Source organism: Ictidomys tridecemlineatus, chromosome 6, assembly GCF_052094955.1.
Source record: "Ictidomys tridecemlineatus isolate mIctTri1 chromosome 6, mIctTri1.hap1, whole genome shotgun sequence".
In the NCBI taxonomy this organism is placed as follows: Eukaryota; Metazoa; Chordata; class Mammalia; order Rodentia; family Sciuridae; genus Ictidomys; species Ictidomys tridecemlineatus.
The window spans coordinates 100,498,273-100,511,463 of record NC_135482.1 but is presented as its reverse complement, the minus strand read 5'-3'; the positions used below and the strand labels follow the sequence as shown (position 1 = coordinate 100,511,463).

The 13,191-nt window shown below is 34.8% G+C and overlaps 1 long non-coding RNA gene across 1 annotated transcript in view; it reads left to right on the top strand.

Moving 5' to 3' along the window:
• Positions 1 to 3,550, top strand: part of LOC144378395 (uncharacterized) — a 44,100-nt gene extending 40,550 nt beyond the window's left edge. Inside the window, exons 2-4 of the long non-coding RNA XR_013440049.1 lie at positions 693 to 770; positions 2,554 to 2,613; positions 3,133 to 3,550. This is a non-coding gene — a long non-coding RNA (uncharacterized LOC144378395). The remainder of the gene's footprint in view (positions 1 to 692; positions 771 to 2,553; positions 2,614 to 3,132) is intronic.
• The last annotated feature ends 9,641 nt before the right edge of the window (positions 3,551 to 13,191 follow it).

Genomic DNA, 13,191 nt, shown 5'->3' with positions numbered 1-13,191 from the left:
GCTCCACCTGGTCCTGATAACCATGGCCCTGTTCCCCATAGGCCCTGCTCCCCCTTTCCCTGCTTCTCCTGGGCCTGCTGCCCCGGGCCCTGCTGCCCCTGATACTGCTCACCCTGGGCCCTTCTCCCCCTGGCCCTGCTCCTTCTGGCCCTTTTCTCTCTGGATCTGCTCCCCTGGCTCTGCTTTCCTGGGCCTTGCTCCTCTGGCATCTTCTCTCCCTGGTCCTACTACCCTGGGCCCTGCTCCTGTTTGGTGTTAGTAGTGTTTGTTCATAGCCAAGACAGTTCCCTGCACTTACTTTAGAGGTAGAATTTATGCTTCACCCTTTAGAAGAAAATGAGTCTTTGTACCTTGGAAAGAAGAGACATTTATTTTGTTTCTCCTCCTTCCTTAGAAGCACTGAACTTTTTGCTACACCCTAAAGTGAAAAGGTTGTTTCCCCTTATCTGGTGACTTGAAAAAAAAGCTTTTTATAAGAGAAAGTTTCAGAGAAGACAGGCCTTTGCCTTTCTCCATCAGCAGTTGTCAATCAACTCTGTGAGACTGAGGTTTATTTGTCATCTCCTGTGCTGCTCCCATTTTTTAAGTACCTTTAGGTCTCTGAACTCAACAATTCAAAACTTACAAGGAAGTTCATACTTTATGGTTAGCAATTTTTTCAAATTATATGTTATATTCTCTTTTTTTTTGAGTGGATTGTCTACTTGTGATCCAGATTCCTTGGATAGCACATGACTTCAATTAAAAAAATAAGTTAAATGAAGAAAAAGGTATGCCTTTTCAGCTCATCTACCTTTTTCTAAATGTTGAAGGAGAAATAATCTTTGTGATTTTCTATATTTTCAATAGTAATGGATGTTTCAAAAATTGTTATTTTAAAGTTCTAGCCTGCTTATGATAGATTTTTATCATCCTTAAACCTGTTGATGTTGTCTGTTCTCTTGCACTTTCATCTTGTCTCTTATTATATATACCTAAAAAAAATTTGATTGAATGCTAGATTTTTTTAGATTAAAATTTTTTTCTGACTTGACATAATCTTTCTCCATAAATCCACCTTTTATTTCTTAAGACAGATACATCTGTTTGAGTTGTAATTTTATTAGGGCTAAGATTACTTCTGGGTTACTTCTTTTTGAGGTTATAGCCCTCCAGAAAATTTCAGTTTCATCTAGAGTTCAGAAAGACTCAGATTGCCTGGAAGAGCTTGAGTTCAAACATTAGTTTCAACAGTTCCAAGAACCTGTTGAAAACTAAATACTTTTCTTTTTTTTGTTAGTGTAATTTTACTTACCCACACTTTAATTCAGATTTTGAGTTATGTTCTCTTGGTGTGTGTGTGACTTAGACATGTTTATTTTTAATTAATGTTGTAGTTTTTATGTGTTAATTTACATCTATTTTGAATTTTAAAATTCAATATAATTTTAATCAATGTAAAAATTTAAAAATCAATTTAAAAATCATTTATATGTTCAAAATGAATCTGGAACATTCAACAAACCATGAGGTCCTTCTGATCCTGAGCACTGTGTTCATGGTATAGATAACAGAGCTGTACCTTCCTGACACCAATTTCCTAAGAGTTTTCCTAGGAAAAATGGGATGGGATGTTCACATTTCCTGTCTCTGATTTTATGTGGTTAGTTATGGAGACTGAGATATCACACTTTACAGTTTCTCTTGTCTGCCAATAATTCCCTTGAGAGATATTTCCAAGATAATTGACTGAGGTCAACAGTTTTTGTTTGCTAGGTGTTTAGTGTTGCTTAGAAATTATCTCTATTTGGGTTCCTCTATATTTTGTGCTTTTACCTTGCCCATGATTCTGATGCCTTTAGAGTCCTCTGCTTTGTTTCTGGCTTTTAACTTTAACTTGACTCTAAATTTGCTATTTCTGGTTGCTTTTTGCATGACTTGGAGGAGGAATATCTGAGAGAGGAGAAGGTTGTGCTTGGAGAATAAGATTGTGGCTCAGTGGTGGAGCACTTGTTTGTCTCCTGTGAGATATTCAGTTAAATTCTGAGCACACATAAAATAAAAAATAAAGGCAAAAAAATAAAAAAGAATAGGAGCCTGGAAATAAAGACACTGAGCTCAAGGAATCTGGAATATTACACAAAGAATCAGCATGTTCGGCTGGGTGTAGTGGTGCACACCTGCAATTCCATTGGCTCTGGAGGCTGAGGCAGGAGAATCATGGTAGAAAGCCAGCCTAGCAAAAGTGAGGTGCTAAGCAACTCAGTGAGACCCTGTCTCTAAATAAAATACAAAATAGAGCTAAAGATATGTCTCAGTGGTTGAGTGCCCCTGAGTTCAATCCCCAGTTCTAAAAAAAAATTTAAAAATAAGAATCAGCATGTTAGTATTGAAACAAGTTAAATTTGAGTCCAAACTAGAGGTACAGGAATAATTACAGTTGTATCCAGATAGAAGAATGCAGGCTTTGTTCCATTTTAAGATGTCTTTCATACTTTGACCATTCTGACCAATTTTGTGTAATCTAGAAATGTTTGTGAACATCTAGTAATGTCAAACAAATTGCTTTTACAGATTCATAAGCTGGCCATTAATTCCACAGATATAATTTCTTTTCCAGAGTGAAACCATTAGGTGAGTGATTTTTGTTCAGACTGACGGAAATACTGGGTCCATATCGTTTTGGGTCTTCCCACAATGACTGGAATTTGGTTATATGGAAAAAGATGCAGTTGTGACAGAACTAAGTGAAAATCATTAACCCTAAAATAATAAAAATTAAAAAAACTCAGTCTTTATTGGAATGAAATCTGCCGAAGTCATTTGGAATCGGAAAATTCTTAAATTTTTAACTTTGAAATGTTGACCCTGGAGGTCTCACACCTGAATTCATTTCCAAGACCGATTCTGTCTTTTCAAGTCTAACTACAGTGTTTGGCACCTCATCTGTCTTAATGAGTAATAAAAACATATTTTGTTTTTGCTTTGCTGGGAATGAAACCTCACCCAAGGTATGCAAGGATTTTGACCCTGAACTACACCAATAGACCTACAGTGATTTTATAATATAAACAAATTCAATTGACCTCATAAAACAACTAGATATTATGTGGGGCAACTATTCTTAATTACTTCTTCTCTTTTCCTTTACAGGGAAAGATCATAAACTCTGTCTCTTGGTGGGTAAAAATACAGCCAGAGACTGGTGCTGTGGTACATGCCCATAATCCCAGCAGCTCCAGAGGCTAAGGCAGGAGAACTACAAGTTCAAAGCAAGCATCAACAATTTAGTGAGGTCTTGAGCAACTTAGCAAGACATTGTCTCAAGATATAAATAAATAAATAAATAAATAAATAAATAAATAAATAAATAAATAAATAAATAAATAAGACAGGGGATGTGGCTCGGTGATTAAGCAGTCCTAGGGTCAATACCTGGTACACACAAAAAAAATTGCTGGAAATGGATTAGGACTGGGGTTATGATGTTCTTTCTGTTGGAGTCTAGACTAATCTTGTTGCCTTATTTATCATGTAACCTTAAAGAATGTGGATGTTCTTCTCAACTCATGTCCTGGAAGATAGTGATGCAAGATTTTTTGGAAAATAGTTCTAATGAAAGAAGTTATACTATCTCTAAATTATTCTGTATTCCTATTTGAATTTTATATTTTGAAAAACTGAAGTAACTCTATAGGTTTAAGCTGTGGATACAAGAAATTCAAATGATCAACTCTTAAGTATTAAAAGTGCTTACTTTTATCCCCAATGCCATTTCAAAGTGTGCCTGTCAGTGGAAGATAATGAGAATGAGGCTATTTATTTCTGACCTGCTGTGGTAGTGTCAATAGGATGACACAGTGTCCAGAGTAGGGTCAGACTTGCTAAATTCTGAGCTTCCTGGGGAAATCATTTGAGTTCACAAGTTTGCTGGGCATAAACTTAACATCTGCAGATAACTACTCCAAGTCATCACATCATTTTCACAAGAAATAAAGTAGTTGAAGCATTAGCTCTCTGTACACTCTGGAGTATTTCTAATGGCTCCTGGGTGTGTCCCAGCTGTTGTGCATCTAACCACAGCTTGTAAGTGTTTTATGGCTGAATTCTCAGATTCTATTTCTATTTTGCTCCCTATTTTCTTTCTGCCTGATTTTACTTAATGTGTGAATATTTTGTGTTTTTTCTTTCTTTAAAACATTATTCTTGGAAGTTTATTTTATGTAGTGGATACTGATAAATATTATTCTTAAAAGGAAAGTATAATTTAACTATAAGCACATGAACCTAATTTTAATTTCCCACCTCTGTTCTTTCACATTTCTTTCTTCTGAGGGGATTTCTCTTCATCTTCCTTTCCATTTCACCCTTATTGTGTCCATAACTTTGCATAGATTTCTCTCTCTGTCTCCCAACCTTGCTTGGTTTCTTTGTTTTACAAGGTTTGAGTTGGCTCTCACAAGTCCTCTTGAATTGACCCTTCTAGGCTTGGATATTGAGATTTAACAGGAGAGTAAGCCAGTAAAATATTATTCCTCCATTAAAGTCAGAGTAGAAGAATTTTATCTACTCTGTTCACAGTGTTTGTAAAAGACTTTACTAATGAAAAAACATTGTATGCAGCAGGCTTAGAAATATGAGCAGCACACACAGTGTTAACTCTTATTTACTATTACCTGAAAACCACTGCCACTTCCTTAGTGCAAAAGCAACTTACGTTTTTTTCTTCTTAGAGCAAAATTTTCCTTCCTGTTATATATCACTATGGTGACAAACGCAAATGGTTGTAATGACAAACAGAAACACATCCTGCATTTTGGTCATATCTGATTAACAGCAATGCAACAAGCCTTGATAATCACCACTTGGCAGAGAACTGTGGTGTGGTTTGTGTATTTTGGATCACTCTAAAAGATCTCTAGTATGTTTATAATCTTCTAACATAGCAACTTCACCATTGATCAATTACAGAGATAAAAGGGACATTTAGTTGTAGACACTGAATTTGACTTACCAATTGATATTATTTCATTTAGTTTGGCTCAAAAATTATGAGTACTTGTATTATGTGCTCTAAATATTTTTTTCTTAAATGGGACAATTTGTGTTCTATTCCATGGATCCCTGTTCCTGACAAAATAGTGAATCTTGTGACCTTACATTTACCCATTTATTCCTTGACCTATAGCCAAGAACTTTGGTAGCAATCTAATTGCTGTGTCTATGACTCATATCAGGGAAGTACAAATATTACTAAGATAAAAAATTAAACAATGAAAAAACAAAAAGTAAAAAAGTAGTGACTTGGAATAAATTCTACCAAGAAGGCAAGAGAAAAGAAGAAAAAAAAAGTCACTGAAATGCTGAAGGATAGAGAAACAGCATCTACTTATATAAAATCCCAGAAGAACAAAATAAAGCTGGTAAAAAATAAAGAATTTAGAACTAACAGATTAAATTTCACAGAAGGAAGAGAGAGAGAGAAAGAGAGAGAGGAAAGAGAGAGAGAGAGAGAGAGAGAGAGAATGAATATCTCAATTTGAAAACACTACTACATTACCATAATTAAAAATAACCATACCTGGCCAAATTATAGAAAAATCTGAAAAGTACCAAATTAACATTCAAGTTTAAAAGGAATATGATCTGCCAGGAAGTATGAAGCAGATTGACTCTAAACAGCAAATGTGTTTATGAGAAGATAATAGAGAAAGACTCATAAAATTTTAAAAAAACAATAACTTTTAACTTAGAATTATGCATAGGGCTAGAAAGTAATTTCTAACTGAGTTATGTATATATATTATCAGTTAAATAATTTCACAATTTTATAAAATATATATGATGCTGCTTTTAAAATGAGCAGATATAGTGAGCTTAATTCAACAATAAGTATTAGGGAATTAAAGTGTTTTTGAAGGTTAACCTTTAGTAAAACATATGTCTAGATTTCTATATGATTCTGTTTCATCAAGCTAGCAAGGAAGAAGTACTATTATATAACAAAAGAAAAACCAAACAAACAATAGAGAAAAGATTTCAACATATTTCATCTTGGTAGCTTTGTGTTTTTAAGAATTTATTTATTTTATCTGGGTTATCCATTTTGTGGGGTGTTTAACAATTGTTTATAGTATTTTCACATTTTATTTGAATGGAATTGGCAATTAAGCTTCTAGTCATCAATGTCTTCTCTTGATTTTTTTTCCTACTTCATGTTGCTAAAAGCAGGTCAGTTTTGTTGATTTTTTCAAAATCCTGACTTCGGGTTTCATTAGCTTTATATTGCTTTTCTAGTCTCTACTTACCTTTGCTTTCATCACTAATTCCATCTTTTTGTTAGATTTTTATTTAGTTTGTTCTTCTATTTCTAGGGCCTCATGTTGTAATATTAAGTTGTTGATTCAAGATCTTTTTTTTAATTTTCATTTTATAGAATTTTTCCCTTAGTACTGCTCTCATGATTCCATAATTGTGGCATTTTGTGTTCTCATTTTCTCTCGTCCCTGAATATTTTGTAATTTTCCTTCTGATTTCTTTTTTTATCCATTCATAAAGTGTGTTGGTCAATTTTGACAAATTTGTGAATTATCTAGTTGTGATTTATGTTATGAACTTCTCACTTAAACCTATTATTTGGGAAGATACAATAGTGCCCCTTTATTCATGGGGTTTCATTCCAAGAGCCTCAGTGATGCTAAACTGGATTGTACAAAACTCTAAATGTGCTATACTTCCCTATATGTACATGCTTATGATTACACTTAATTTATAAATTAGGCACAATGAAATATTAACAGCAAAATTAATAATGAAATTGAACAGTATAACAGTATATTTGAACAATTTATGTGAATGTGCTATCGCTCACTCTCAAAATATCTTGTACTCAGCTTTGGAGAAAGGGATGATTCACATGCTGGTAGGATGAATTGGAATGATTCAAATATTTGTAATGCTAGTCAGAATGGCCCTCTATTTAAAATTTACAAAAAGTTTTTTAAATATCCATTAAATATTTTAGACTTCTCACTAAAGGATGTGGAGTATCTTTGTTATTTAGTTCTTTGCTATTATTAATTAAATTGTATAGTTTCTCTTTATACATCTACTACATGTTAGATCTATATCTAAGTCTTTGTTCTGTTGGTGCTTATGTAAATGTAATGTGTTTTTAATTTCCAATTCTTTGTGTTCTTTCCTGGGAAATAGGGAAGTGATCAGCTTTAATGGAATAGTGCTGCATCTTGCAGCCTTTCTGTAATCACTTTTTAGTTCCAGGAATTAGTGTTTTTGTTGTTGATTCTGCTGATATTTTTTGACACAGATAATCATTTAATCTACAAACAAAGAGAGGTTGAATTATTTTTCTTCCATATCTATATACTTTTACTTCCCTTTTCTTGTCTTATTGCATTTCCAAAGACTTCCAGGATAGTTTAAAAGGCATGATAAAAGGGAAATTCCTTGTCTTTTCTTCTATCTTAATGAGAAAGCTTTGAGATTTTTACCATAAAGGATGATTTTGCTCTAGGTTTATTTTCTAGAACTTCTTTATCAATTTGGGGAACTTCCCACTCTGTTTTTGTTGCCTGAGAGTTTGTTTGTTATCCAGTATGGATATCCAGTGGACATGGTGGTTCACACCTGTAATCCAAGTATCTTGGGAGGCTAAGGCAGGAGGATCCCAAGTTCAAAGCCATCCTCAGCAATCACAAGGTGGTAAGCAACTCAGTGTGAATGAGCCTTCAAATAAAAACAAAATAAGTATGAGGATGTGGCTCAGTGGTTGAGTGCCCTGAGTTAAATCTCTGGTACAAAAAAAAAAGAATTTTGACAAGTACCTTATTGGCATATAGTGAAATAATTGTGTTTTGTTTTCTTCTGTATCTCTTTGAACTGATGGAATACTTTGATTTTTCAAAATGTTGAACTAGCATTGTAAACCTGGGACAAATTCCATTTGGTCATGTTCTTTTAATACATTGTTGAGTTCCATTACTAATATTTTGTTGAGGATTTTGCATCTGTATTCATAAGAAAAGTTAATCTGTAGTATTCTTTTCCTGAAATGTCTTTTTCTGGTTTTGGTATTAGAGTTATGCTGACCTAACAGAATTAGTTAGGATTTATTCTTCTCCTTTTATTTTTTGGGTTAAGAACTGTGACAGAAAAAGTTCTGTAGTTAAACCACCTATTCTATAGTATTTTATAATAGCCTTAGAAGACTAAGGCTTCTTTCTTTTCTCAGATTTCATGCTTATTACTTGGTGTTAAATCTATTGTGGGTGCAAATATATTTTGGGTTTGAATTTACAGTGTGGATCTTCTTAGCATCTGTGCTGCTTCTCCCCACAGGAGCAAAGTGAAATGTACCTGTGGTTGATTTTTGATAGCTGCTTTATGTTACTTCCTCAGGATTGAGGAGACCTCTGGTTAGTATTAGTTTTAGTTCCCAGTTGGTTTTTCTTACCAACTCCTAAGTAGAGAATTTTTCCTTCACCCCTTAACCCCTTAACAAGAGAAATGAACAGCATGTTATTGGCCCCAAAATAGACTGGTAGAACAAAGGTACACGGTGGTACACTAACCAACAAAATTACAATTACATTATATAGACAAAGACACCAAAAACATACATTCTAGAATAGATAGCGTCTTCAACAAATGGTGCTGGGAAAACTGGAAATCCATATGCAACACAATGAAATTAAACCCCTATATCTCACCATGCACAAAACTCAACTCAAAATGGATCAAGGACCTAGAAATAAAACCAGAGACTCTGAATCTAATAGAAGAAAAGTAGGCCCCAATGTGCAGCATGTGGGATAGGCCCCAAATCCCTTAATAAGATTCTTTTGGTGTAAGAACTGAAATCAAAATTCATAAATGGAATGGAATCTAGCTAAAAAGTTTCTTCTCAGAAAAAGAAACAATCTGTGAGGTGAATAGAGAACCAATATCTTGGTAGCAAATCTCTACTCCTCACACATAAGATAGAGCACTGATCTCTAGGGTATATAAAGAACTCAAAAAGCTAAGCACAAATATATATATATATATATATATATATATATATATATATATATATATATATATATATAAAATAACCCAATCAATAAATGGGCCAAGGACCTGAACAGACAATTCTCAGAAGAGAATATTCAATCAATCGACAAATATATGAAAAAATGTTCATCATCTCTATCAATTAGAGAAATACAAAACAAAACTACTCTAAGATTTTATCTCACTCCAGTCAGAATGGCTGCTATTATAAATACAAACAACAATAAGTTTATCGAGGATATGGGGAAAAAGGAACATTCATACACTGCTGGTGGGGCTGCAAATTGGTGCAGCCAATATGGAAAGCAGTATGGAGATTTCTTGGAAAATTGGGAAGGGAACCACCATTTGACCCAGCTATCCCTCTCCTCAGTCTATACCCAAAGGACTTAAAAACAGCATACTACAGGGACAGAGCCACATCAATGTTTATAGCAGCACAATTCACAATAGCTAAAGAGTGGAACCAACCTAGATGCCCTTCAATAGATTAATGAATTTTTTAAAATGTGGCATATACAAGAAAAGGAATATTACTCAGCATAAAAGAAAATAGAATCATGCCATTGACAAGTAGATGGATGGAGTTAGAGTTAGCCAATCCCCAAAACACAAATGCCACATGTTTTCTCTGATATAAGAAGGCTGATTCATAGTGGGGTAGGGAGAGGGAGCATGGGAGGAATAGACAAACTTTAGATAGGGCAGAAGTGTTGGAGGGGATGAGCAGGGGTATGAAGTTAGAAATTATTGTGGAATGTGATGGTCATTATTATCCCAGTTCATGTATAAAGACACGAATTGGTGTGAATATAGTTTGTGTACAACTAGAGATATTAAAAAATAGTGCTCTATTTGTATAATAAGAATTGTAATGCATTTCGCTGTCATATACAAATAAAAAATTTAAAAAAAAAAGAAATGTAGCAAGAGGCAGACTTTTTTGCTTTTACTTCTTCAGAAGCACTCAGTTTGTCTATACCCTAAAGTAAAGGTTTGCAGTTCTTCGTTTAGTGACATAGAAATTTTGCTTCCCATAAGAAAAAAGTTTCAGGACTTTGCTATTCTTCCCCAGCAGTTATCAATCTCCACTTGCACTCTGTGACATCAAATGGTCTTCATGTGGTTTCCTGTGTTGCTCTTTGTGGTGAGCTGTCAGTGAAGCCCCAAGAGGAAGATACTGTGGATGAGTGTGAAGTACCCTTTTGTAATGTGCCTCAACTGTTCCAAACTGACAGGGCAGCCCAAGAATCCTGAAAAATTCTTTAGAACTTTATCTTATGTCCTATTTTGGAGTGATAATCCATCTTGCAAAAGTCACTCACTCAGGTGACTTATAAACTTAGTTAGAAGAATAACCTGAAAATAGAACAAGGTATGATTTTGTAGCTTATCTACATTTAAATGATACCTGTATTATCCTCATACCAAAATATGACAAACACTCCACCAAATAAAAATATACATATTCTATATATTTGTACACACACACACACACACACACACACACACACACACACAGTCTCTTTGACAAAATACTAAGAAAGTGAAACTAGTTGTATACATAAAGAATTTTATACATACATCTTTACCATGTTAGGTTTATCTCCAGAATGTAAGTTTCAAGAATCAATGTGACATACAATATCAATTGAATAAAGGAGAATATATACTTTCATTTATGATCTTTTGATTTTTGACAAGGTATCAATTTGTTTTCATGGAAAATGAGTAGTTTAATTTTGCTTTTAGTAATGCTGGCACAATGCACAATTCATGTGAAAATATATAAAAGGTGATTCACACTACACATCATACACAAAAATTAACCAAGTGAATGAGAGAGCCAAACCAAGACTATAAGAACCCTTGAATAAACATGGGTGTAAATCTTCACAACCTTGGGTTTGGCAATCTGAAGCAAGAAATATGATACCAAAAACTGATGCAATAAAAGAAAAGTAGATCAACTCAACTTCGTTAAAATTAAAATGTTACATATTTCAAATGACAATACTCCCAAATGTCATAAGCAAAAAAATAGAAATAACAACCTACATTATGAAGATAATTTTCCAAATCATGTATTTTATATGGAACCTGTATGCAAAATACATAAAACCTATTACAACTCAACAATAGAGACAAATAACCTACTTAAAACTCAGTAAAGAAATTGAATTGAGGATACAGAAGATGGTAGATTAGTGTGAGGCAGCATTTCTCTTAGCTCAGCTACCCAGAACTCAAACAGAGGGAATACCATGTCTCCCCAAGGATTAGAATGAAAAATCTTGATTCTCGAGAGGATATCTTCCATACCCAAGACTGCATGACTCATTAATCGAACAAACAAAACCAAAAACCAAAAAAACTCTCCACCAGAGTTTATCAATCATCCTCAATCCAAAAGCCATTTTGAAATTACAGTTTGGCAGAGTCTATGGAAACTGAAACCCAGATCTGTGAGTTTGTCACTAGGTTGGTGTGTTCCTGTCAGAGCTTAGCAATCCTGGGGAAAGTCAGAAACTGAGGGCATTTTTCCCAGGGGAAGACAGGTTAGAGAGGCTGCAGAGAGCCAGGCACTCCCTACCACCCTGAATTCAGAGACTGGTCCAGCACACACTGGATTCCTGCGCCCACTCAGGCTGGCAATCTGTGGGTCTTGGCACAAGCCTTGTCCCTGACTCCCTTCCTAGTCCAGCACACACCAATCCCTAGGTCCCTGGCATCACTGCAGCATCCAACAGGGCCCTCCAGATACACAGTCCCCAGTTTCCCAAACCCTTCAAAGCCCCCAGACCTACCAAGACATCACTGGTAACTTTGAAACTGGCCTACAGGTGTCATTGCCTGGTCTTGATTCACCTGACAGAACTGCTGGACCCCTGATGTGGCTGGACCCCACATGCCTCTTAGATGCCAGGTCCAGCACACAGCTGTGCAAAGGGTACATGGGTCCTGGCACCCAGGCCTTAGGACTGGCTGGTAGAGAAATGCCTGACTAGGAATTCAAAATGTTGGGGGCAGGAGAGATTGAGTTGGGAGACTAAATCAGAGACCAGAAATTGTGGGGTTTGCAGGTGACATAAGGGGCTAATAACAGGCTCTTATACCACACAAGCAGAACCCAAAGGACATTCCTGAGATGCAGTCATCCAACATGGATTGGCAATAGCTGGGCCCTGGAGATGTGCTGACATAAAATCTCCAGACCAGTTAGCACACAGCAAAGAGACTAGAGCATACCTAGCCTACACCGCACCTCCAGGAGTTTTGCCTCCATGACCAAGCCTCCTACCATATCTGAGGTTAAAGCTAGAATCAAACTCCAGACCTAACTGCTGAGAAGGGAAACTGACAAAATTCTGAACTCCAATGAAAACAATTGTTCAATTTTTCAACATACTGTTTTATTTTTCTTTCTTTTTTTCTGTCACATTTCTACCATTTTTGAAACCAAGTTTTTTTCATATTTCGGTTTATTGAGAACTTGTATATCTGAATCATATGTTACAGTTTTGTTGTGTATTCTTTTATTTTAACTTTCTTTTTTCCTTTAATTTTTTTTTGAAAATTTTACTTTATATATGTTTATGTATATATGTATATATTTACATATATATTTATATATATTTACATATATATATATATATTTAATGTCATTTACCTCTTTTTCTAGATTCTATTTTCCCCTGGTAACAGCCAATCTCTATGAATTTCTCTTTCACAATTCTTATCATTTTTACTTTAATCTTCTCCTACCTCATAAACATAACATCCTACATCACTTCTATTCTTTCTTTGTCCACAATATAAAATTATGAACCTTTTTGAAACTTACTATTTGTATTATAGACAATAATTGAACACATAATTTCTGTTCATTGCAACAAAACTCTAGATATCTTAATAGGAACTATTTTGTTTAAGGCTGTATACTGTTTGCATTTGGTACTGTTAGTATTGGTCTCCCCCTTTAAAGGCAAGGTACTGAAAACCTTCAGGAATGGTATGAGTGTACAGGGAAGAAACTGTAATGCCTCAGATTTACACTGCTAGATGGGCAAATGCATGAACAACATGGAAAAACAATGTATGCCCCAAACTAAGATAGTCCAATAATAAAATCCATTGACA